This window comes from Phyllopteryx taeniolatus, chromosome 9, assembly GCF_024500385.1.
Source record: "Phyllopteryx taeniolatus isolate TA_2022b chromosome 9, UOR_Ptae_1.2, whole genome shotgun sequence".
NCBI classification, from domain to species: domain Eukaryota; kingdom Metazoa; phylum Chordata; class Actinopteri; order Syngnathiformes; family Syngnathidae; genus Phyllopteryx; species Phyllopteryx taeniolatus.
The window spans coordinates 8,703,732-8,726,953 of NC_084510.1; the positions used below are offsets into that span (position 1 = coordinate 8,703,732).

Genomic DNA, 23,222 nt, shown 5'->3' on the forward strand with positions numbered 1-23,222 from the left:
CCCTCAGTCACAATGAGGTGGGAGATTGCCTCCGTTGTTTTGTGCCAGGTATTTCTCGAGTGCACGTATCACTTCCTAACCCTGACCATGGAGGGAGAGGCAAAGCAGAGGGCAGAGACATCAATCACTGTCCTCTATGGCCATCCCGTGATGGATGCAACTATTTATCCCTTTCTGCAGGTTATTTAGATGCCGTCACAGCCAGAGAGATTAGTGATGGAGAACTCCTCGCCTCACCTCTCTCACCAGGCCAAACAACATTACTGTAATCAATTATCAGAATTTTCAGGTGTTTCTCGATGGAAATTGGAAGCAGGGATAGAAAAAGATTAATTGTCCACCCCCTCTCAGTGTTTTCAATTACAGGGCCTAAAATGAATCATTCACTCTTCAGCTTGGCCAAACCGAATTTGATGTCAATGGATGAAATTAAAACCATGCCGCTAAGAGAAAATTCTAAAGCATTTTCCTGTCCACCTAATATAAATGTATTTAAGTCAATGCATAGCTGATGATGTTTGAGGCTATGAGACCGCTTACATAAAAGAGTCATGTAATTTTCCCAAAATCCAGGATTCAAGACAATGCCCCAGAGCCAGCCATGTTTTTCCAGAGTGGTGCCGACATGCCAACACAGCAGCCCATTGACAATACCTAGGCACATGGATTATTCGTCCTCCAACTCTCTTGCTCACTCTCAAATGCTCTTAAAATGACTTACAATTGGGTTTAGCATAAATCAACAGATGTATAACAAATCTAACCAGAGGATATGAACAAAAACCTCAGAAGCAGTGCAAGAAAGTAATGAAGAGACTAAAAAGAAAAGCAATCACAAATGTTTTTTTGTTTTTTTTACAGTGACAATATAGAGGCCTTGGGGAGCTTGTTTTCAGTTTTCTTGGGACAAGAACTGAGTGAGACTTTGTACAAAACCATTTCATAATAATAAAGAGGTAGATGCATACATAACCATGAATGATAGGGCAGTGTTCCATCCTGCTGTGATTGTGTCCTTGCCTGGGAGTGTGTGGTTACAAATGAATTTTCCTTGTTCCTGCGCCAGGCTGATAAAATATTCCATTGTCAGCAGGCTGCATGAGGAGGGGTGCAGATGAGGCAGACCCCCTCATTGTATTGTATTATACTCATCACAGTGTCTCTTACCGCTCCAATTATTCTTTGGGTTGTTGATTCACGGTCACAAGTGTTCTTTCCGCCACTACATAGAGACACCCATTCCTTGTGTAGTAATGGCAAAATGTTGTGTTTTTGTCGCTAAAGTAATATTTGTAACGCAGCCTGCTTGTGGCATGTCCGCCATAATTGTATTGTACATACTGTATCTGGAGTAATATTTTTTTGTGCTTTTTGAACATTGTCAAAGACAAAGCCATCTATGAAGTCGCCTCTGGACCTCAGGTTTTATTTAGACAGATGTGCAATTCTACAAACAAAGGTAATGTGATTGCACCAGTCTATAAGAATTACGGTATTTCAAACTCTGTTCATATAACAATGACATAACCAGGGGCAAACCGGGAGGAAAGAGCACCCCGGGAGTCTGACAGATTGGCCCGCTTAATGCACGCTATGGGGAGCCGCCAGCCGGCAACATGTTTCATGTCACCCAACGGAAAAAAAAAAACTGCATTTGACATTATTTTGGACCATAAATAGTGGAGTAATCAATAACATGAAAAACCTAAAACTAAAACTATAAAGAAGGACAAAAGGAACAGAGTAACAACTCCTAAAAAAGTCATAAGGTCTATGAGTACACTTCGAAATTTAAGTTAAAGCGATGAAGATAAAATTACAAAACAACATTGTCATGCAATTAGTGTTTAGGCACAAAAAACAACAACAAACCGTTTATGAAAAGTCGTGGCAAAAACCTGCCTGCCGCGTTGTTTGCTTCTTTTCTTTCTCTCTGTTTACTGGTCCTCTTGCATTGACTGACAGTCAGACTAGGCTCATTCACTCACTCACACTTACATTTGGACCCTATTAACGCCTAAGACTGGACTGAGAAGAGATGCAAGGTGTATAGAAACTGAATGACTACAATATATACTGTAAAGAGTACTCACAATTCTGTTGCTTTTAAATGGTGGAGAATGAGTTGAAGTGTTTGATGTTGACAATGTGGGGGTCACAGTCCTCTATGGAGTCCCCTCTCTAGCACAATGATTCTCAACTGGTGGGTCGCGGATTCATCTCGGTTGGTTCGCAGACAGGTATAAAAAAAAAATGACAGGGGGTGCTTGGTTTATGACAGTACATATACAGTACATGATATACTGTTTTTCATATGGTTGTTTTTTTAATCATGGGTTTTCATATTTACTACTGCGTTAGTGATAGACTATGACGCATTCCGTCTTATGTAAAAATGTGTAGAAGAAATCGGTCATTAGCTGAGGACCCTGTGTACAGTGAAAATGCTACTTATTTTATTTAGAAAATAATATTTTAACAGGCATGCATCAGAAAAGTAATGGTACTTTTTTTGTACATGTAACATCCATCCATCCATTGTCAACACCGCTTATCCTGGTTAGGGTCGAGGGGCACTGGAGCCTATCCCAGCTGACTTCGGGCGAAAGGTGGACTACACCCTGAACTGGTTGCCAGTCAGTCGCAGGGCACATATAGACACGGACAACCATTTGCACTCACATTCACACAGTCACTGAGTGGGAACTGATCCCACGCTGCCCGCACCAAAGTCAGGCGAGTGCATCACTACACCATCAGTGACTTTACATGTAACATATTGGGTGATAAATATAAAGAAGAGATCTGTGCCAACAAGATGTGAAATTTTGTGTAATTGTGAACTCCCAGGGCCAATGGGGCAGTCTGGGCCACGAGACAAAATAAAAATAAGGGACAGAAAAAGTGTAGCCTTACGCCCAAGAGCTTTTTTGAGCAATGTTGCAATCATATGACTTCAGTAAAAATATACACTATAAATAAAGATTTATGACTACATGACGTTATTTATCTTGGTTCAGGTTGTCTTGGAAATATGTTTAGTCAATATCTCGATGATGATGATAAACATGATAAATTCTGAAGCCCGAATGTCTATGTGTCTGGCTTAAGAAGGCTTAAAGCCTTATATCGTCTCATGTACATATTGTACTGATAATAAATTAACTTGTTAATATTTACTGGTAATATTTTGGTTAACTAGCATAATAAACAATTCTCACCTCTTAACTAGTTTAAAGAGAATCCAACTGTGGACAGAGGAGAGGATCCTCTGGAAAGCATTTGTTATCGTTATGGTGAGGCTAAAGACTATCATGCTTGTTTGCTTTTTAGTCATATGTACTAATACCTGATACTGACATCTTTATATTTTGTTGATAGTGCAGTATTAGTGCTTTGCTAACTTACTTACTACTAATCATTTTTGTAGTCTGAAGATTATCCTGCTGACAGACATAGCCAAGGCCACGATGTTAGTGCCCCCATTCAACAGTGGATTATTTGACAAGGCCAGAGACATGAGACCTCTTTCTACGTTTCACCCCATCACAAGGCAGACGAGCCGGTCATGCAGAAGACTTTTTTTTCTTGCAAAGATTGTTGTCTCTGCAGCCTCTTTCAGTTATTGTTTGTTTCTGGGGGTTTCTCCCTTCAGTCTCCTCTTCAGGAGGTAAAATGCATGCTCAATTGGGTTAAGGTCTGGTGATTGCCAGTCTAAGACCTTTCACTTTTACCCCCTGATTAAGTCCTTTGTTATGTTGTTATGTTGGCAATGTGTTTTGGGTCATTGTCTTGTTCCATGATGAAGCTTCTCCCAATTAGTTTGGATGCATTTGGTTTGCATCATGTGGTATGGCCTGTATATTTCTTCTCTTAGTCTTCAAACAGTGATATGCCCTGCCCTCCTGCCCTGTGGAGGTTGGCAGTGATGTCACTGACTGTTGTCTTTGGGTCTTTCTTCACAGCTCTCACGTTTCTGTCATCAACCTCTACTGATACCCTTGGCCGACCTGTTCGATGTCTGGTGCTCAGTACACCAGTAGTTTTTCTTTTTCAGGACATTCCAAATTGTTGTATTGGCTATGCCCAATGTTTGTGTAATAGCTCTGATCGATTTTCCCTCTTCTCACAGCTTCAAAATGGTTTGCTTTTCTCCTGTAGACAGCTCTCTGGTCTTCATGTTTGCTTAACAGCAAATGCAGTTATCACAGGTGAAACCAAAAGCCAAAAACAATCACAAATTTTTAAGCAATCAATCTAAAAGGCACCACCTGAGAAACTAGAAACAGCGATCAGTCACATATTCCAATACTTTTGCTCACTTGAAAAGTGAGTGGGTTGAAACAAAATGTGCTCTGTCCTGAGTTGTTTAAAGCGTCTAGATGTACCATGAAATAAAAGCTGGAATTCTGAACCTTTGTCTCATATTCATCTTTTGATCTGAAACTAAAATTTATTCAGTATATAACAACAACAAAAAAAGGAATTGAATGTTGCCGTTCCAATATTTTTGTTTGACCCAGGTACCCCAGTAAAGGTTAAACTAGAAGCATTATTGTTTCTTCTGACCTAAGTGTTGGGAGACAATGAGATAGATGATGCAGAGCATCAAATAATGGTACGCTCATTGCACAGCTGCAAAATCTAGTAAGATTCTGCCTTAACAAAGATGGTACTTTTTAGTTTGAATTGACACTTTCAGACTGGTATTGTTCTGTCAATACTGTATGTTGGGTAAACTGTCACAGCACGGCACAGGCACTGTGCAATTTATGTTCTGGACTTTTTAGTTTGTTTTAGGCCTCTGGAGTGTGTTCATGTTTTTTCCGTGTTTGTGTATTTTGTGTGTCTGTGTTGTGCATCTCATGGTCACTAATTAATTTCACCTGACCTTAACTTTGTCGTCAGCAACTCTCAGAGGTAAACAGATGCAGTATTATATATTATACATAAAAAACATATTCCACCTCAAATACATGGTGGATATTAGCAACCACCACTGTTGTATGCTTTGCAAATGACAAGGATATACAGTGCATGACAGCACATGAGACTTATGAAGGTAGCAGGAGAAGCTGGACCATATTGTGAGAGACAAACATCTCCAGCCTTTGTCATTTCTGGGAGCGGCTTTCACTTGCTTACTGAGGGCGAGACTGTGAGGGGAAATTGTGAGTATAGCCTTAGGTATTAGTTTTCTTAAATAACCCACAGCACCTGCAAGATCCTTTAGCAACTGTAGCTGATCAAATACATTGGGTGAAAAATGGCAAGAACACAGCTGCAGCTGCTCTGGAATACCCTATCCCCGGATATTAGAGTGGCTACCTCAATAGAAATGTTTAAATCTCGACTGAAGACTTATTTTTACATGTTACATTTAAAAAAATATATTTTTCTTTTTTGGGGGGGCTTTGTAGTCTCCCAGGCACTGCAATATGAAACATGGTGAAGAGGTGTTTGGTCATTCGTTACTGTCAATGTGAATAGCGAATGGGGATTTAGACCGTGAGTCCAAGCCCAAGTAAAAGTCAAAGGTGATTCATGAAAATTATGGAAAAACACCTGCCGAATTATCATAAGTGGGAATGAGTTGTATGAAATCATAAGCTGCCAACTTGAGAATGAATTGAATACTTTGAGAATATAATTAAATGCTCTGATATAGAGCAAGTTGTTTTCTATAGAAAAAAAAGATAAGATGCATTAAAACTATCAGCCATGTAACTATCACAAAGGTTAAACTCATTCAGTTCCAATAAAATGTGCAGAGGTACACACATCTCCTGATCTACAGTATTCAAGTCCACAGCAGGATGACAGACATTGAAGTGCTTGCAGACCGAGGGATTCACAGATCAAAGAGTGCTCCCCCAAGTGCAGCACCCTCCCTCAAACCAACTTCCCCCCCCCCCCCCCCCCCCCCCCCTAAGAGATCTGCGATCTTAAGGAACGGTAGGCGCTATGGGCCAAGAGCCAGCATATCGCTAAGACAATTAGCTGAACCCCCTTTGACGGCGTGTTATTTGCATTCGTAATGTACAGCACTCAGTGTAATGTCTGCCAAACATATTAATAAGAAGCGCTTGTGGGCTTGTCTAACAAGGCACCCCAGTGTTTTCAGCAGAAGCACATTTGTAATCAGTTTAAAGCATTGTGAGGTTGGCACGCAAAGGAGCAAAACCATCGGGACTAACACTTTCACACTACAACTACATGGAATGATTCAGGCTGCGACTGCATCCAGTATGTTTTGTCAGAATGTTTGTCTGAATTTGTTTGGCTTATGCATCCAGGTTTACTCTACAGTTGACATCATAACTAACCTTTTCCATCTCCTTCGCTTTCCGAATCCTGTCTCTCAACAACTTATTTTGCCTGGCATCACTGAGACTGGTCACTCCATTACCACAGTTTCCCCCAGTAATAAACTATATATTTATTTCTGTATATTTTGTGCACATAACTTCTATACTCATTCACTAACCAGAGACTTCATTAGATACACTTGCCCAATCTAATTTCTGATACAAGAACTGCATCCAAAGTGTACTGCATCAGACTGAGAAGTGTTTATCTGGCATAGTTTGACCTACAGCTTAGTTAGTATTTGTCACTGTATTGCAACTAAAATGACAAGAATACAGCTACAGTTAAAATGAATACCTTTGATTGTGTCATTCTATCAAGAGCATTTACATCTTAGAAAAGGTAGAATTTTTTATATAGCTATTAGAGCTTGATTTTGTGAGTGTATGTTGTGTATATACACTGTGGATATAGAGCATTAAAATTAATTGTTGCGCATGATAGCATGAGCTTGATATAGAGCATGTATAATAAATTGTTGTTGCAGTGTTGTACGCAGAAATATCTTAATTAATTCATTGTACTATTTTCAGACATATGGTAACAATGCATACACAGCCATAAACATTTAAATGCAGTTACAAATGCAAGTGAATGCAATGTAGCAATCTCTAAAGTCAGTGCCGAGACTGAAGGGCCTGAATTGTAAATGGAAAAGACTCAAAACAAATATGTAAATTAGCAAGCAGCCGTGTTTGGTGTTCTCAATAATTAATGGCTTGTTTGTACCAGAGTGGACTTTTCTTCTTTTTAGTGTCGCAATGTGCATCTCCAAGTGAACACTCTTTGGCATGCAACGAGGAGCTGATGGGCTCTAAATAACTAAACCAAATAAATGACATTACCATGGAACTAAACATTGTTGCTGCAAGGAGGTGTTCTACTGTGTTTATTTCTGTACTCCTAAATGCCAAATACCTGAGAAGACAAAAGCAAAAGATAAAAATATTCAATGAGACGTTCAGGTTTCTGTGAGCACATGCAGACGTTTTACTAGCGCTCAGCAGAGTGAAACTTTAAGCCTACTAAAAACATAACAGCCTTTATAAAGTCCCTCTCCTTATTTCTACCCACTGGCCATGTCTGAATGGCTGCCCTGAAGCAGGCCTGTAAGCAGGCAAACGACAAGTGGGAGGATGAAATAACTCCTTCCCAGGAGAGGGAGCAAGATGATGAATAGTGTAAAATCTCAGTTGGCGATGCATTTTAAAGACGTCACAGTGTAGGGCAGAAAAGAGCTGATGCTGACAGAGCACAGGATGGCTTATTAAAGTCTGTCTTTCTGTCCAGCCATGTGACAAGTCGCTCCTTAATGAGCGGTCTGAAGTCAAACGAGAAATACCAACACAATAAATTACGAGGCTCATCGCTTCCTGCTTGCCTGCGCTCAGATACGACTGGGTAATCTCTCTATCTGGTCTGGCACCATCCAGAATGAGATTCTGTCAAATGACATCCTACAATCCTTGGGTTCATTTGCATAACTGCACTCTATGTCTCCAGTCAGACTGGTGGCATGTTTTTATGCAGTTAATTAGATTCTGGAATTAGTTTTTCCAAAAGAAAGAAAATACAAGATGGTCGCTCCTCTGCTCGCTCTTTTATTCTCATTTGGAAGTGACAAGATAAAATTGTGTATGAGGGTAATTGCGTAGCAGAGTTGGAATTACAACTGGAGTGAAATAATTTATACTTGTAGTATAGGAGCTAAACTCTGGTCCAATTTCTGCCTATTTAGCATGCAGGCTGTGAACTGTTCCCTCTGACACGGCAAACCTCATTAAGATAAAGCAAACTCATTCACTCGAGAATGAAAGCTAATTCCCCATACGTTTTTCCCTTCTCAGAGATATAGAGACAAACCTAAATAGGGTTGTCAGGGACAAGCACACATGAAGGTAGAGCTTTTCCCGCCAAGTCTCATCATCACACTTTTACTGTGAACTAAACTGAAGGACACAACCTTAAGCTTCTTTTGCACTGACACTGTCAGGATGAGAACGAGCCCAAAACTTCAGCGCTGCGAACTCATGCTGGACAAACTGTCAAAGGGATGGACATCAAAAGAGATCACACTCGCGTGTCTATTCTTGCTCATAAATCACATATAGTATAGTATAACCTTTGGATAAAGACGAAGTGGATGGTGGAGGGAGATTAAAGGGAGGAAGGGCCTGCAATGGGCAGATGTCCATTAACTGAGCACGCAGCACGGGATGTGACATTTAGCAAGAACAGCCAAATGCCATGTCAATTAATCAGGAACACCAACACCGGCTGCATCAATACTCATACTGCCTCACACTCCGTCTTTGAGCATGCACGCACACCACATTTCTGTCTGCAAAAGAGCACTATCAAGATGGAGTGCTGTGGCTTGTATCTTACCCTTAATAATATTTCTCCTTCTTCAGCTTGGACCTACACAGAGAAATGGAATGGATCCATCACTTACACAATCACAGAGTAGGCCCCAGGAGATGGCGAACATTTTCAACTACAGGGAGTTGCAAATTGCTTTTGAATAACCACAGTCTAATTGACAGGAAAAGAATGCGCTGTCATAAACTGTCATCAACACATTTTTCACTTTCTACATGCTCTGAGCCAGTTTTCTGTTGCTTTTTTTCCACCTCAGTCTCTCCCTGGTGCAGTGACTATTTTTTAAACTGTTTCTGTTAGCTCCCCAGGGCTCCTTTAGGGGACCGAAACACTGGAACAAGTGGCTCATTAGAAGTAAACATCAAAACACAATACGGCTGGAAACCCTTCAGACGAGTGACAGTCAGAGAGAGAGGAGCACAGATAAATATATATGAGACACTGGACGATATTGGCCGTGGGAGGGGTAGACATACACAAGCAGAGGAGAGGCAACCTCAGGTCCAACATGCATTAAGGAGTTAAGACGTACACAGCTGGAGTACACAGAGAAAACCCATGCAAAGCATGGGGTGAACATACAAACTCCACAGAGGATGGCCTAAACCAAGATTCTAATCCTCAAACAATAAAATCAACAAAAAACGTTGTTGCCATTATTACTGGAACCTACCCCCTATTTTTGTTTTATAGTTTCATGGAATGGTGGTGAATCATAAACAATTGGAGGATATCTGGTGCGATATATTGTGGTACAACCAAGCATTTCTAGTTTTCAATCACTCTTGAACATTAATAATAAGGGGATGATGGAATCCGAGTTACTATATCCAATAAATGTCTTAATGTTTGTAAACAACAGGCGCCAGGGTACTTCCGAGTGGCTGCATAGTGATTGGCTACCTGAACTGAAACGATGACAAAACCTGTTGTTTTGGGGTTAGGCTGCCAGATAAACGCTATAAGGTTACGTTTTGTTTAGTTTTTTTTTTTTTTTTTCAATTTCCTTAAAAGAAAAAAATCTAAACAAATCCAGTGGAACCTGTAAATAGTTGTACACAGAAGTGAGCAACTGCCTGAGGGCGGAGTAGCCACTTCTAAATGGACAGAGACTGGGAAACAAACCTCCATCATCAACCTTGTGGAAGGCATTTTCTCACATGTACTTTATGTATAAAATTTTTGGTTGGGTTGTCTTTGAGTTATTTAGAAAAACAACTGCTATGCATTCAATCCATTTCTGTCCAAATAACACATCTGTGCCATTAATCCAAAAGAAAAGCAATGGAAAAGACAATTAACCAGTGCCTCGATGATCATGTTATGTTAACCATGTCTGAATTTCCACCACATCTATTGTTAAATCAACTTAGCTGTTGAAATGTAAATTAAAGTCTGCGTTGTCTCCCCTCGAAGCAATTTATCACATGTAACATCTTCTTTTCGACTCACACTTGACACATTCAAACTACCGCATTCGAGAAGAAGGCTAATGTCATCCTTCAAGTCATTTACCCTGTTTTGTCAATTGTTCTGCCTTGGTCAAATGACATGTAAGGTTTTGATTACTTGTGTTGCCATCGTAGAAAGTAGACTTTACACTGATCAGATCGATAATTAGACCGATAATTTGCATTTTCTAATCATCGGCATTAATGTCATAATTCGCCGATCCGATCCGCAAGACATTTACGCTGCGTCATCATCGTGTACAGTATATTTGAATCCAAAAGCTGGTTTATATTTAGCCTTGTCGCATGTCTTTTGACATAGTACTGTAAATATCTAACCATCAATACATTTTTTTTTTTTTTTTTTTTTTTAACGTCGGCGGTGTGGGACAGACATGTAATACGTGGATCAGACGACAAGACAAATTTGGACTTTCACGATTGTACTATGTTAGACTACTGCAATAAAATCCATCTTTTACAAACACTGGGCTTTATCTTGTCAAATCAAACGTGACCGGATACACTTGTTACCATGGCCACGACAACAACAATCGATCGCGGGTGTATTGTGCTGGTCAAAAAAGAACAAAATGGGGAAAAACGTGTGGTGGTGGTGGTCACCGGTGCTCGGGAGAAGACATTCGTTCAAAGATTGTTTGAGGTATATTGAGATACTTTCAATACGATACGGCTCGCAAGCAGGCAACAAAACGTTATGTAGCCTAGCAAGCTAGTGCAAGCACTAACAGTTGTACGTAAACATGCCAGCATTCTGTTGAATCATGCTCTAAAGTGTCAGTTTGTGTCAAGTAATTTAATTACAATAAAGTAATTTAATTACAGTAAGTTAGCACCCATTATTTCTGTCATGTTGTCATGTTGGTTTGACCTGACTGATTAGAATACATGACCTGACGAGAATATTTTTGAAGATACTCAGTATACAGTACACAAGTATATACAGTAAATGAACAAGTCATTTAAATACACATTGCTCAATCTTGTGATTGGATCTGTGATCGGTTATTGTTTTCTTTTTTTTTTTTTTTTTTTTTTTAAACTCTCTGATCGCCACAAATCCTGATCGTGTAAAGCCTAGTAGAAAGCTAAGGCTTTTGCCACCCGGAACAACATGTGACGTCATGGTGCCATGATCTGTATACAGAAAAATAACCATAGTTGCCAATAGCAATAATTATTGGAAGGGGTCATAACATTCCTATTCTTCTTTTGTAAAAGTACATGTGAAACTGAAAATGTCTTAACATGCGCCATGGATGAGAAAATTTACTCTGAAACATACTATGGGAATACTCATTTCTCTTACCTCGATTATGCATGCCAGCTCAGTCACTCTCAAGTGAGGTCTCTTGACAAGTAGTTTCCTGGAGCAGGAAAAATAGATCAACTCAAAGTGAATGACCTTCAGTGACAGCCTCATGTTGTGCAACATGATATCAAGGCCTACCACCTGCGGCAGCAATCCTTTGAATTCAGAATGAATGTTATTTTGGTGTGTTGTTTGGATGTCCAGCCATCAATTTTCTACATCACTTGTCCTCATTAAGATTGCAGGTAAGCTTTAGGCAATACCTGTTGACTTTGGGCGAGAGGCAGTGTATACTCTGGACTAGATACCAGTCAATCGTAGGGCACATTGTCAAACAATCATTCATGCTCACATTGACACTTATGGGACAATTTAGAGCAGGGGTGCCCAAACTTTTTCCTCCGAGGGATCCATGCAGAAAAATCGAAGGATTCAAGGGCCACTTTGAAATGTTTCGCCTTTAATTCATTAAACATGCTAAAAGCAATCCACCAAGCAATTGTTTATCAATTGTAGTTATTAAAAAATGCTACATCACAGCCTTCCGTTAAAAGTGATAAGGCAAATTTTGGATTGGCCCACAGCCCCATAAGGCACTAGAATAGATTTGCCCCTGCATTGACTTGATCTCTACATTCAAAACCAAAACAAGAGCAATCTGGAGTAAACTGATGTTTTTTTCAGATCATTAATGTGATTTGTTGACAAATGTCACCTTAACATGGAGCAGAAAGTGGAAGAATTCTTTCTTGCTTATTATCGTTATTGACTGACTTAGGCACAATTAGCCTGACAATATTTAGAAAAACTCTCCATGATAACAATTTATGTGAGTGTTGCGCTGAGTATGATTATTTGTGTAAAAGCAGAATTGACGTATACCTGTACCGAATGTCGTGGTTTGTGTTGTAGCTTAAGTGTTGTGTAACTAGAATCCCTGTACTACGGAATGTGGCAGTTTTTAAAATTAACTTTGAATCCAGGAGACGACTGAAGGTTACAAATTAGCGACTACAGTACAGTACATTCAGTGAACCTACCTCGGGTGACGTCATATCTGCGCGTCTGTCGTGTAGTGCAACGGCAGGCGTAGTGTTGAGTCGCAGCGTCACCTGCTGCTCTTTATCGAAACGGTGCGGGGTTGTTTTCCCAAGACTTACAAATCAAAGGACCACTAATATAATACTTATTTCCTTTCTATTAATTATATAGGTCATATATTGAAGACCAAAAAGCCCCTAGGCTATGCTGAGGTCTTTAAAAACAGCTTTTAGTTACGTGACATTCTGCAGAGTTTATCCCAGAGGAGTGGTTATTCCTTACAACTTGAACGCCTCATATCACCTGAACGCAACGCTGCCTTTTTTAACATGCCATGAATATTTGAGTGAATGGGAGGTCAACGATTATTGTTATTTACTATTTTTAATTATTATATCAATATTGTTGATTATAATTATACTTTCAATAGTGTTATTATCATTATTATTGCATTCTAATATGTATTTCTGTATTTTATATTTACTGTATGTATAAATATTAATATACGCTGTATATATATATATATAGATTATATATATCATCTACACTAGTATATTTACTATTTAAGTAATACAATAAGCTTCTTATAATTATTTTTTTTCTGACACACGGGGGCGCCATTAGAACACGTAACACTACTGTACTCTACACTAAGCTGTACACTAATTATACTTTCAATAGTGTTATTATCATCATTATTGCATTCTAATATGTATTTCTGTATTTTATATTTACTGTATGTATAAATATTAATATACGCTGTATATATATATATATAAAATCTATCCATCCATCCATCCATTTTCTGAGCCGCTTCTCCTCACTAGGGTCGCGGGCGTGCTGGAGCCTATCCCAGCTGTCATCGGGCAGGGGACGGGGTACACCCTGAACTGGTTGCCAGCCAATCGCAGGACACATAGAAACAAACAACCATTCGCACTCACAGTCATGCCTACGGGCAATTTAGAGTCTCCAATTAATGCATGTTTTTAGGATGTGGGAGGAAACCGGAGTGCCCGGAGAAAACCCACGCAGGCACGGGGAGAACATGCAAACTCCACACAGGCGGGGACGGGGATTGAACCCCGACGCTCTAACCAGTCGGCCACCGTGCCTATATCATCTACACTTGTATATTTATTATTTTAGTAATACAATAAGCTTCTTATAATTATTTTTTTTCTGACACACGGGGGCGCAATTAGAACACGTAACACTACTGTACTCTACACTAAGCCGTCAAGATTGACTGGCCACAGGTCAAATTAAATGCCATTTGAGAAAAATATAAGAACATTGAAGGAAATGTGTTATTATAATCCTTTTTGGCTTTACATATATATATATATATATATATATATATATATATATATATATATATATATATATCCATCCATCCATCCATCCATTTTCTGAGGCGGGGTACACCCTGAACTGGTTGCCAGCCAATCGCAGGGCACATACAAACAAACAAACAACCATTTGCACTCACATTCACACCTACGGGCAATTTAGAGTCTCCAATTAATGCATGTTTTTGGGATGTGGGAGGAAACTGGAGTGCCCGAAGAAAACGCACACAGGCACAGGGAGAACATGCAAACTCCACACAGGCGGGGTGAGCAGCTATTGTTCCTGACGGTTGTGTATGCTGAGGGAAGAATTTGCTTGGATTACATAAATTCATCCCAGCGTTATGGGAGAGCAATAGAGAGAGGAGTATCGCAATAACTTGTAGATCCCATCTTCATGAGCCCACATCAAAGGTGCATGTTTAGTTTTCATTATTTCCTCAAGCTACAAAGGGCATGGAAAGGACACATTGTACACACAACTGGTAACTCTAAGAACTCATTTACAATGACTGTCGAGTGCAAGAGAACTATTTTTACTCTCAGCTCCTCCTCAGGCCTGTTAAATTTCCTTGGCCAAGATCTTGAACCTCCCGATTCCGCTTCATCATCGTGAGTTTTTATATTTACATTATCGGATTTATCGGAACCTGCCACTTCTATTTTAGGAGTCAAAACAGTAACGTGGAGGCTCATATTGAGATTTTCCCCAAAATGACGGTAGAGTCTTAACAGATGAAACAGCCCAAAAACTGTTAAAATTGTTCATTATATGAACCAAAACAGCTGATTTCACTGCTAAATGGAGACATGAGCAGCAAGCTGGACCTAGTGGTTCACATGTCTGCTTTGCGCTCGAAAGGTCAACGGTTCAATTATTGGCTCAAGCCCTCCTATGATGAATTTGCATATTCTCCCTGTACTTTTTTGCATTTTCTCTGGATACTCCGGCTTTCTCCCACGTTCATGCAATAACATGTCATGTTAATTGAATACTCTAAATAAGGGGTGTCAAACTCATTTGTGTCACGGGAGACATTGTAGTTCTGGTTTCCCACAGACGGTTGTTATGACAGAAAACCTTAAACGTAAAGGTCACCTTGTCATATTATTACATATACGGGTACTTTGTCCCTGCAATTATGCATCCATCCATTTTCTGAATCGCTTCTCCTCACTAGGGTCGCGGGCGTGCTGGAGCCTATCCCAGCTATCATCGGGCAGGAGGCGGGGTACACCCTGAACTGGCTGCCAGCCAATCGCAGGGCACATACAAACAACCAACCATTCGCACTCACATTCACACCTACGGCCAATTTAGAGTTGTCAATTAACCTACCACACATGTTTTTGGGATGTGGGAGGAAACCGGAGTACCCGGAGAAAACCCACGCAGGCACGGGGAGAACATGCAAACTCCACACAGGCGGGGCCGGGGATTGAAACCCGGTCCTCAGAACTGTGAGGCAGACACTCTAACCCTCCCTGCAATTAATTGTTTTATATATTGTTAACAACAAATAGATTTTGAAATCAAAAAGATGTGGCACACAAATATTTAAGTATACAACTACTGTTCGATTTATTTAAATTTTATTTAAAAAAAAAAAAAAAAAAAAAAAGCTCTGTTGTGAAGGACAATTTCAATTTCGGTACAGATTTTCTGCCAAAATTAAAGGAACCCCCCATTTGGCAAGAAATTATGACGTAGACACTTTACGTATTTGCTTTGGTGCCACAATATGTCCCCCCGCAGGCCGGATCTCACCCCCGGGCCTTGAGTTTGACACCTATTCTAAATTGTTCACAGGTGTAAATGTGAGTGTAAATGATTAATTTGTATGTGTCTTACAATTGACTGGCGAGCAGTCCATGGTGTACTCCGTCTGTTGCCCAAAGTCAGCTGGGACTGTTGAATACAGATGGAACCATTAAAATTCGTACGACACCTTACAAAAATGTTATTTAAAAATCAACTAACTTTAATATCTACAGGATCTGGAGATCCTCTTTTCCTCTAATGCAAAATTGCCACAGATCAAGGGAATGAGACAAGGTCAAGCAAAGGTTTTAAGGACCACCTGCAGATGGCGGGACCATTCAGGGTGTCATAACATGGCCGTAAAAAATGCTCTCAAGTCACTTTGTTACAATACAAGGTAACACACTTGGAGGAGTTTACAGCTGGAGCAGATACACACTAAAGTACTTTACGAAGTCCATGCCTGAGAGGTTTGACAACGATTCACATTCACACTCCTACACTTGCACACACACACACATATTTAAAAAAAAAAATCCGTCTTGTGATTTCCATGATTTATTCAAATTGAGAAAACTTGATGATCCTTTCATTTTCGGTTTTAGCACATACACGTTTTAGGCCCACAACAACACTTAATAAAAATCATTCATTTGCAAATTTGCATCACACACTTGCACAAATTTACAGGAAAGTATTATTCAGTTTCATATATATATATATATATATATATATATATATATATATATATATGTATATATATATAATAGCATGATTCAGACTATTAAAACAGATACAGTTGCTTTAGTCTGCAGCCATCATTTCCTAAAAAGAAGAGAAACTACTGATGTGGCATTTTCCTAAAAAGAAGAGCTCATCCATCCATCTATTTTCCGTACCGCTTATCCTCACTGGGGTTGCGGAGATGTTGTCGCCTATCTGGGTACACCCTGAACTGGTCGCCAGCCAATCACAGGACACGTATAGCCAAACAACCATTCACACTCAGATTCCCACCTACGGGCAATTTCTTCTGTAACAATGGGTTGCGATTTAGCAAAAAGGGATTGACTCCGCCAACAAAAACCGCCGCAAAGGAAATATTCAAGGCCTCGGATGAATACATTTTGGTAAAAAAATTGGTAAATCCATATGGAATAACTGTGTTGACGTATGCGCCACACTCGCATTCTGCCTTCATCACCGTTATGAAACGCACAATAAAAACAGACTGTCGCGCACACATTGAACTACACTATGACCACTGTGTCTCTGGAAAATAGGATTTAAAATAGGATTTAACATTGATAGTGAGTTTGTGTGTTTTGCCAAGTGTTTCACCTTGAAATTTAATTTACTTCCCTTTAAACCTCTACAATGACAGTAGTGAGTTTATGATGAGGTCTGCAGTATCCCACCATTACTCTCACAAGTTTGACAAATACTAACAAGTTGCTTTAGTCAAACAAAATTGTTGGGAAAACCTTGGATGGGCATTTCTATCTGGATTTGCACACGAATTTAATGATTTATTTCCTCTTTTGCATTCAGGTTCTTTTCCCCCGTCTTACTATTCCTACTGCTGCTTTCTTGTGCACAACAAAAGACCAGAGTGGAAGCAACATTTGATGCACGTGGCGAAAGGATGTGCAAAGGTTCAACTCATGTAAAATGTGAGAGTGAGAGGAGACCATTCAAAGCAAAGGAACTCTTATTTGTTTTCTAATGGCTTCCAGAGAGGGCAAACACCAAGCGGTGCTATGCAGATGTTTTCTTTCTTGTATTTCTCTCTCGCCTTCTTTCTAAAATGAATATTACCTTGTTTTACCCAAGCAGCTGGATAATTTGTTCCATTTGAGGGGAGGAAAAGGGGAGGCCGTCAGGCGACAGTCAGACTAGCAGCCACACAGGTTCAAGCCTTGTTGGAGAGTATCACATAGCCTTTTATGACCTGTTAAACACCCCAGAGCTGAACGCAACCATTTATCCTCCAGTGTAGGGCACGGTGTGAATAAGATAGGGTGAACGTAGCTGTAAAAAAAGCACGTTTGTTACTTCGAGAGGAAATCAGAGTACATGAAAAAAGGGACTCCTCTGGAAGCCTGCAGTAAATTACTGACACTCCCGATAGTTTGTTCCTTCTGGAAAGTTCCTGTGTTTAAACGCGATCAATTATGATTGTGTTGTTTACTAAGCAAGGACATCCATCCATCCATTTTCTGAGCCGCTTATCCTCACAATGGTCGCGGGAGTGTTGGAGCCAATCCCAGCTATCATCGGGCCGCAGGTGGGGTACACCCTGAACTGGTTGCCAGCCAATCGCAGGGCACATATAAACAAACAACCATTCGCACTCACATTCACACCTACAGGCAATTTAGAGTTGTCAATTAACCTACCATGCATGTTTTGGGGATGTGGGAGGAAACCGGAGTGCCCGGAGAAAACCCACGCAGGCACGGGGAGAACATGCAAACTCCACACAGGCGAGGCCGGGGATTGAACCCCGCTCCTCAGAACTGTGAGGCTGACGCTCTAACCAGTCGGCCATCGTGCCGCTCAGCAAGGACATTTTAAATGTAAATAACCATTTTAAACACCTTCCACCTTTATCTGTGAAGCTGAGTGTCTCCATAATTTTGAAGATAACACATCTCTTACTGTATGTAGAGTGCATGCCAGGTAATCTACATGGTTGTATTTACACTGCATGATTCAAGCAGAGGCATGCCGTGCATTTGGTACTTGGGCCTTCAGTGGGGACCTACCGACTCAATTCACCTCCTACTACCTCCAATTATAAAAACATCAATACTGTACTTCTGTATACAAAAACCCATCAAGTACCAGCTCACTGGCCATTATTGAAGATGAACTAGTCTGATTGGTTAAAGAAACAGCCCCACTGCTAATACAGTTTAGTTTAAGTTACATCAGCCAGCACTCCTGTTTCTGAAGGTCCTGGGCAGATTCGATTCACACGACAGCACATAGAGACTGAAATCTGATTGCATGAAAGAAAAATCTAACAACATATTGGTAAGTGAGACAGTGCAGCATATCGAAACCTGTAAACTGTTATGAATAAATTAATAAGATTTCACTGAACAAATATTAGGATTCAGGTGTTAGATGTAGGTCAATACTTCTTAATCACTCCAACTTTATTTATTCAGCTCATGCAACTCAAAGTACTTTACATAGATTGAAATCAACCCCTCTTCTCTCTCACAAGGACGCAGACACACAAACACGTGCACGTTAAAAATAATAATGGCATGACCTACAGAGCTGAGGTTAGGTATAGAGCATCCAGGTGATCATAGTGTTGAGGCGAGCTGAGAAGGCGTTGCTGACCCTGACCTCTCACCACTGGGTTCAAGTGACCTGGTCCCCATTTTTTTCTTCATGCGGCTAAATTGGGATATACAGTACTGTATACGATGGCATTGTAGACAGGATAAAAATTACCACGCCGCTATCATATGTGTGGACAAAAATATCATATCATTTGGACATCTACCAATGGGACCGTCTCGAACACACAACAATTTTTAACATTAATTTCACGTACCGCTTATCCTCACTAGGGTCGCAGGAGTGCTGGGGCCTATCCCAGCTAACTCTGGGTGCAAGGCGGGGTAGACCCTGAATTGGTCGTCAGCAGGGCACATATAAACAAACAACCATTCACACTCACATTTACACCAACGGGAAATTTAGAGTCTTCAATTAACCTCCCTATTTTTAACATCTGTATCACATTTTGTAAAACCTAAAATCTGTATTGGGCGGATTGGTGGATGACTGGTTCGAACATCTGCCTCACAGTTCTGAGGACCTGGGTTCAAATCCGGCCTCACCTGTGTAGAGTTTGCATGTTCTCCCCGTGCCTGCGTGGGTTTTCTCTGGGTACGTCGGTTTTCTTCCACATCCCAAAAACATGCATGGTAGGTTAATTGTAACCGCTAAATTGTCTGTAGCTATGAATGGTTGTTTGTCTGTATGTGCCCCTGCGATTGGCTGGCGACCAGTTCAGGGTGTACCCTGCCTCTCCCCCAGAGTCAGCTGGGATAGGCTCCAGCATGCCAGGATAAGCAGTATGGAAAATGGATGGATGGATAAAATCTGCAGTGATCATAGAAAAGGATTTGCATTCATGAATATTGAATAAACATTGAACTTCTTTAACATTTATGACTGTCAACGTTTATTGTTACGAATGTGTTTTCTGAGCAGCCTGTAGTGGAAAACGTATTCTTAACACACTCCACACCACAGGATTAGCAATCAGGATAATCTTTTCCAGATTTATGACAATCAAATTTCGCCCGATTTTCAGTATGCCTGTACCCTGCTTACGCGAAAGCTTTCAGGTGCATAGACCATTAAATAGGGGAAACAATGACTGCTGGTGAGCATTGAAATAATGCATGTGTTTAAACATATGGAGAGAAGAGTCTGTCAAGGCCAACTAAATAGTATGTAATTTTCCTTCCATGTTGTCACTGCTTGATATCGTCACCTATGTTTCTGTGTGTAGTGGTTTCCCTGCCTTTTTGGTGTGGGCATGCAGGTTGTTGTCAGATAGGTCACTTGAAACTTGACATGGGCCCCAAGAGCGCCAATGTATATTCACCAGCAGTATAAAAGGATCTGTGTGAGAGACATGTATGAGCATGATTAAGGCATTCTTGATCTTGTCAAAGTTGAGCTGAAAAGGGTGTGTTTCTATTTTACTGACACAACTAAAAGGAACCACCAGTAAGTGCGTGAGCGATCATGTTTATCACACTGCTGTTTATATATGTCAGAGGCAATATGCTTCAATGATTGATCTTTGGCTGGTACATATGATCCCTGATTCCTTGAAAGATCACTGGAGGGTCCCCCTCCCTCTTTCCAGCTTTCAGAGGGAGCAATAACAATCCCCTCTGTGATTTCTTCCACATGCACGTGGTGACACACAATTTTGGAATATTTTGTCCATCGTCAGATGTGCTTCGCAAGAATTAAAGAGAAGCGTGAGAGAAAGACAAGAGAGGGAAAGCAAGTGGGAGGGAGGGAAAAAGAGAGAGGGATATTATATTTCAATTGGGGACCGGCAGCTACGCAAACAGTAGATGAAGGTGGGAGGGAGGTGCGGCAGCTGAGGCCGAGGGATGGATGGATGTGGATGTGGCGAGGGAAGAAGGGAGGGAGTGAGGCGCTCGGCAGAGCCACTCAGTCTAGACTCCAGATGTGCAGGCAGCAGCAGAGTGGCTGCATTGGGCCCCACCAGGCAGCTCTGGGAGTATCCCCGGCACATGTCCCCACGCCGCCTGTAAATCAGTCCAGCTAGGCCTCAGGCTCCACCGCAGCCACAAAACCCCTCCGCTCGGACCCCCAAACTTGGCTGGCCAGCGACAGAAAGACGCCAATGAGCCCACTGTGTTAAATTTGATCCGTAATTGTCTCTCTGACTGCCTATTAGATAAAAACAAGCTTCAAATTTGAAGGAGCCATTTATTCAACACAGTCTTCCCTCATTTAACAGATACAAATTTTGTTTTGGCCATTAACACAAGCATTTTGGAACAATGGTGGACTGAGGAAGTGAATGCAGCCTTATAGGGGGCCAGTGCAAACTGTAGGCCGGTACCAAGCCCGGATAAATGCAGAGGGTTGGATCAGGAAGGGCATCCAGCTTAAAACTTTGCCAAACAAATATAATAGTGTTCATCTAAAGAATTCCATACCAGATTGGTCGTGGCCCAGGTTAACAGCTGGTTCAGCTACTGTGGGTCGAAGTTGAAGGAGAGGTTAAAAGTGAAGAGGAAAGCACAGAACCTAGAATTGAATGTGGGGACTTTGAATGTTGGGACTATGACAGGAATCGCTTGGGAGTTGGTTGACATGATGATTAGGAGAAAGGTTGTGTGTCCAGGAGACCAGGTGAAAAAGCAGTAAGGCTAGAAGTTTAGGGGCAGGGTTAAAATTATTTTACAATGGTGTAGATGGGAAGAGAAAATGGAGTCAGGGTTATTTTAAAAGAAGAGTTAGCTAAGAATGTCTTGGAGGTGAAAAGAGTAGCAGATCAAGTGATAAGGCTGAAACTTGAAATTTAGGGTGTTTTGCGTAATGTAATTTGTGGCTATGCCCCAAAGGTAGGATGTGACCTAGAAGTGAAAGAGAAATTCTGGAAGGAGCTGGACGGAGTAGTTCTGAGTTTCTCAGACAGAGAGAGAGAGTTGTGATTGGTGCAGATTGTAATGGACAGAGAAATAAAGTTGATGAACCAAACGATGAAGTGATGGGAAAGAGTAGTGGAGGCTAGACTCAGGGCAGAAGTGAATATTTGCGAGCAACAGTATGGTTTCATGCCTAGAAAGAGTACCGCAGCATTATTTGCCTTGAGGATGTTGATGGAAAAGTACAGAGAAGGTCAGAAGGAGCTACATTGTGTCTTTGTAGAGCTAGAGAAAGCCTATGACAGAGTACCCAGAGAGAAACTGTGGTACTGCATGCGGAAGTCTGGAGTGACAGAGAAGTATGTTAGAATAATACAGGACATGTATGAGGGCAGCAGAACAGTGGTGAGGTGTGCTGTAGGTGTGACATACCAATTTAAGGTGGAGGTGGGACTGCATCAGGGATCAGCCCTGAGCCCCTTCCTGTTTGCTGTGGTGATGGATAGGCTGACAGTGTCATGAACGGCAATGCCGTAAGGGCAGATCCCAAAAAATAGACTCCAGGTCAGAGGTCCGAACAATTTTAATTAAATGGCAGAGCAGGTGATGGCGAAACATACAAAACTAAAGAAACTAGAGAATCAAAAACAGATAACGCAGGGAGACACGACAAACGGTCCGTGTGGTATAATCGTAGTGAGCCTAAATTTGGACAGCGGTCAGAACGGCGGCAAAAACTAGTGAATATTCCGACACCCACACATTGTCACGGTGCCCCCTAAAAAGGCTGATGATTACAATGCATGACAGGTGTGTCACCGATGTCCACGCCCACCCAGACACTGCAACACAAAGAAAAACAACTTGAAACACAGGGCCATGACAGACAGATGAGGTTAGACTGGAATCGAATCCCCGTGGATGATGTTTGCAGATGACATTTTGATCAGGTGGAGGAACAGTTAGTAAGGTAGAGGCATGCACTGGAAAGGAGAGGAATGAAGATTAGCCGAAGTAAAACAGAATATATGTGCATGAATGAGAGGGTTGGAGGGGGAAGAGTGAGGCTATAAGGAGAAGAGATAGCAAGGGTGGAGGACTTCAAATACTTGGGGTCAACTCTCCACAGCAATGGTGAGTGTGATAAGGAAGTGAAGAAACGGGTCCAAGCAGGTTGGAATGGGTGGAGGAAGGTATCAGGTGTGTTATGAGACAGAAGAGTCTCTTCTAGGATGAAGGGCAAAGACAGTGGTGAGGCCAGCCATGATGTACGGATTAGAGACGGTGGCACTGTAGAGACAAAAGGAAGCAGAGCTGGAGGTGGTGGAAATGAAGATGTTGAGGTTCACTCTAGGAGTGACC

General features: G+C 41.1%; 1 protein-coding gene across 14 annotated transcripts in view; it reads right to left on the reverse strand.

Moving 5' to 3' along the window:
- The window catches only part of sulf2a (sulfatase 2a), a 79,829-nt gene extending 67,208 nt beyond the window's left edge, over window positions 1-12,621 (reverse strand). For 6 of the 14 annotated variants that reach the window (XM_061785068.1, XM_061785078.1, XM_061785077.1 and 3 more), the window contains exon 1: window positions 2,094-5,868. The gene's annotated coding sequence lies outside the window, so the exon portion shown is untranslated. The other 8 variants (XM_061785073.1, XM_061785067.1, XM_061785071.1 and 5 more) reach the window with 6 other exon arrangements.
- Window positions 12,622-23,222: the final 10,601 nt, after the last annotated feature.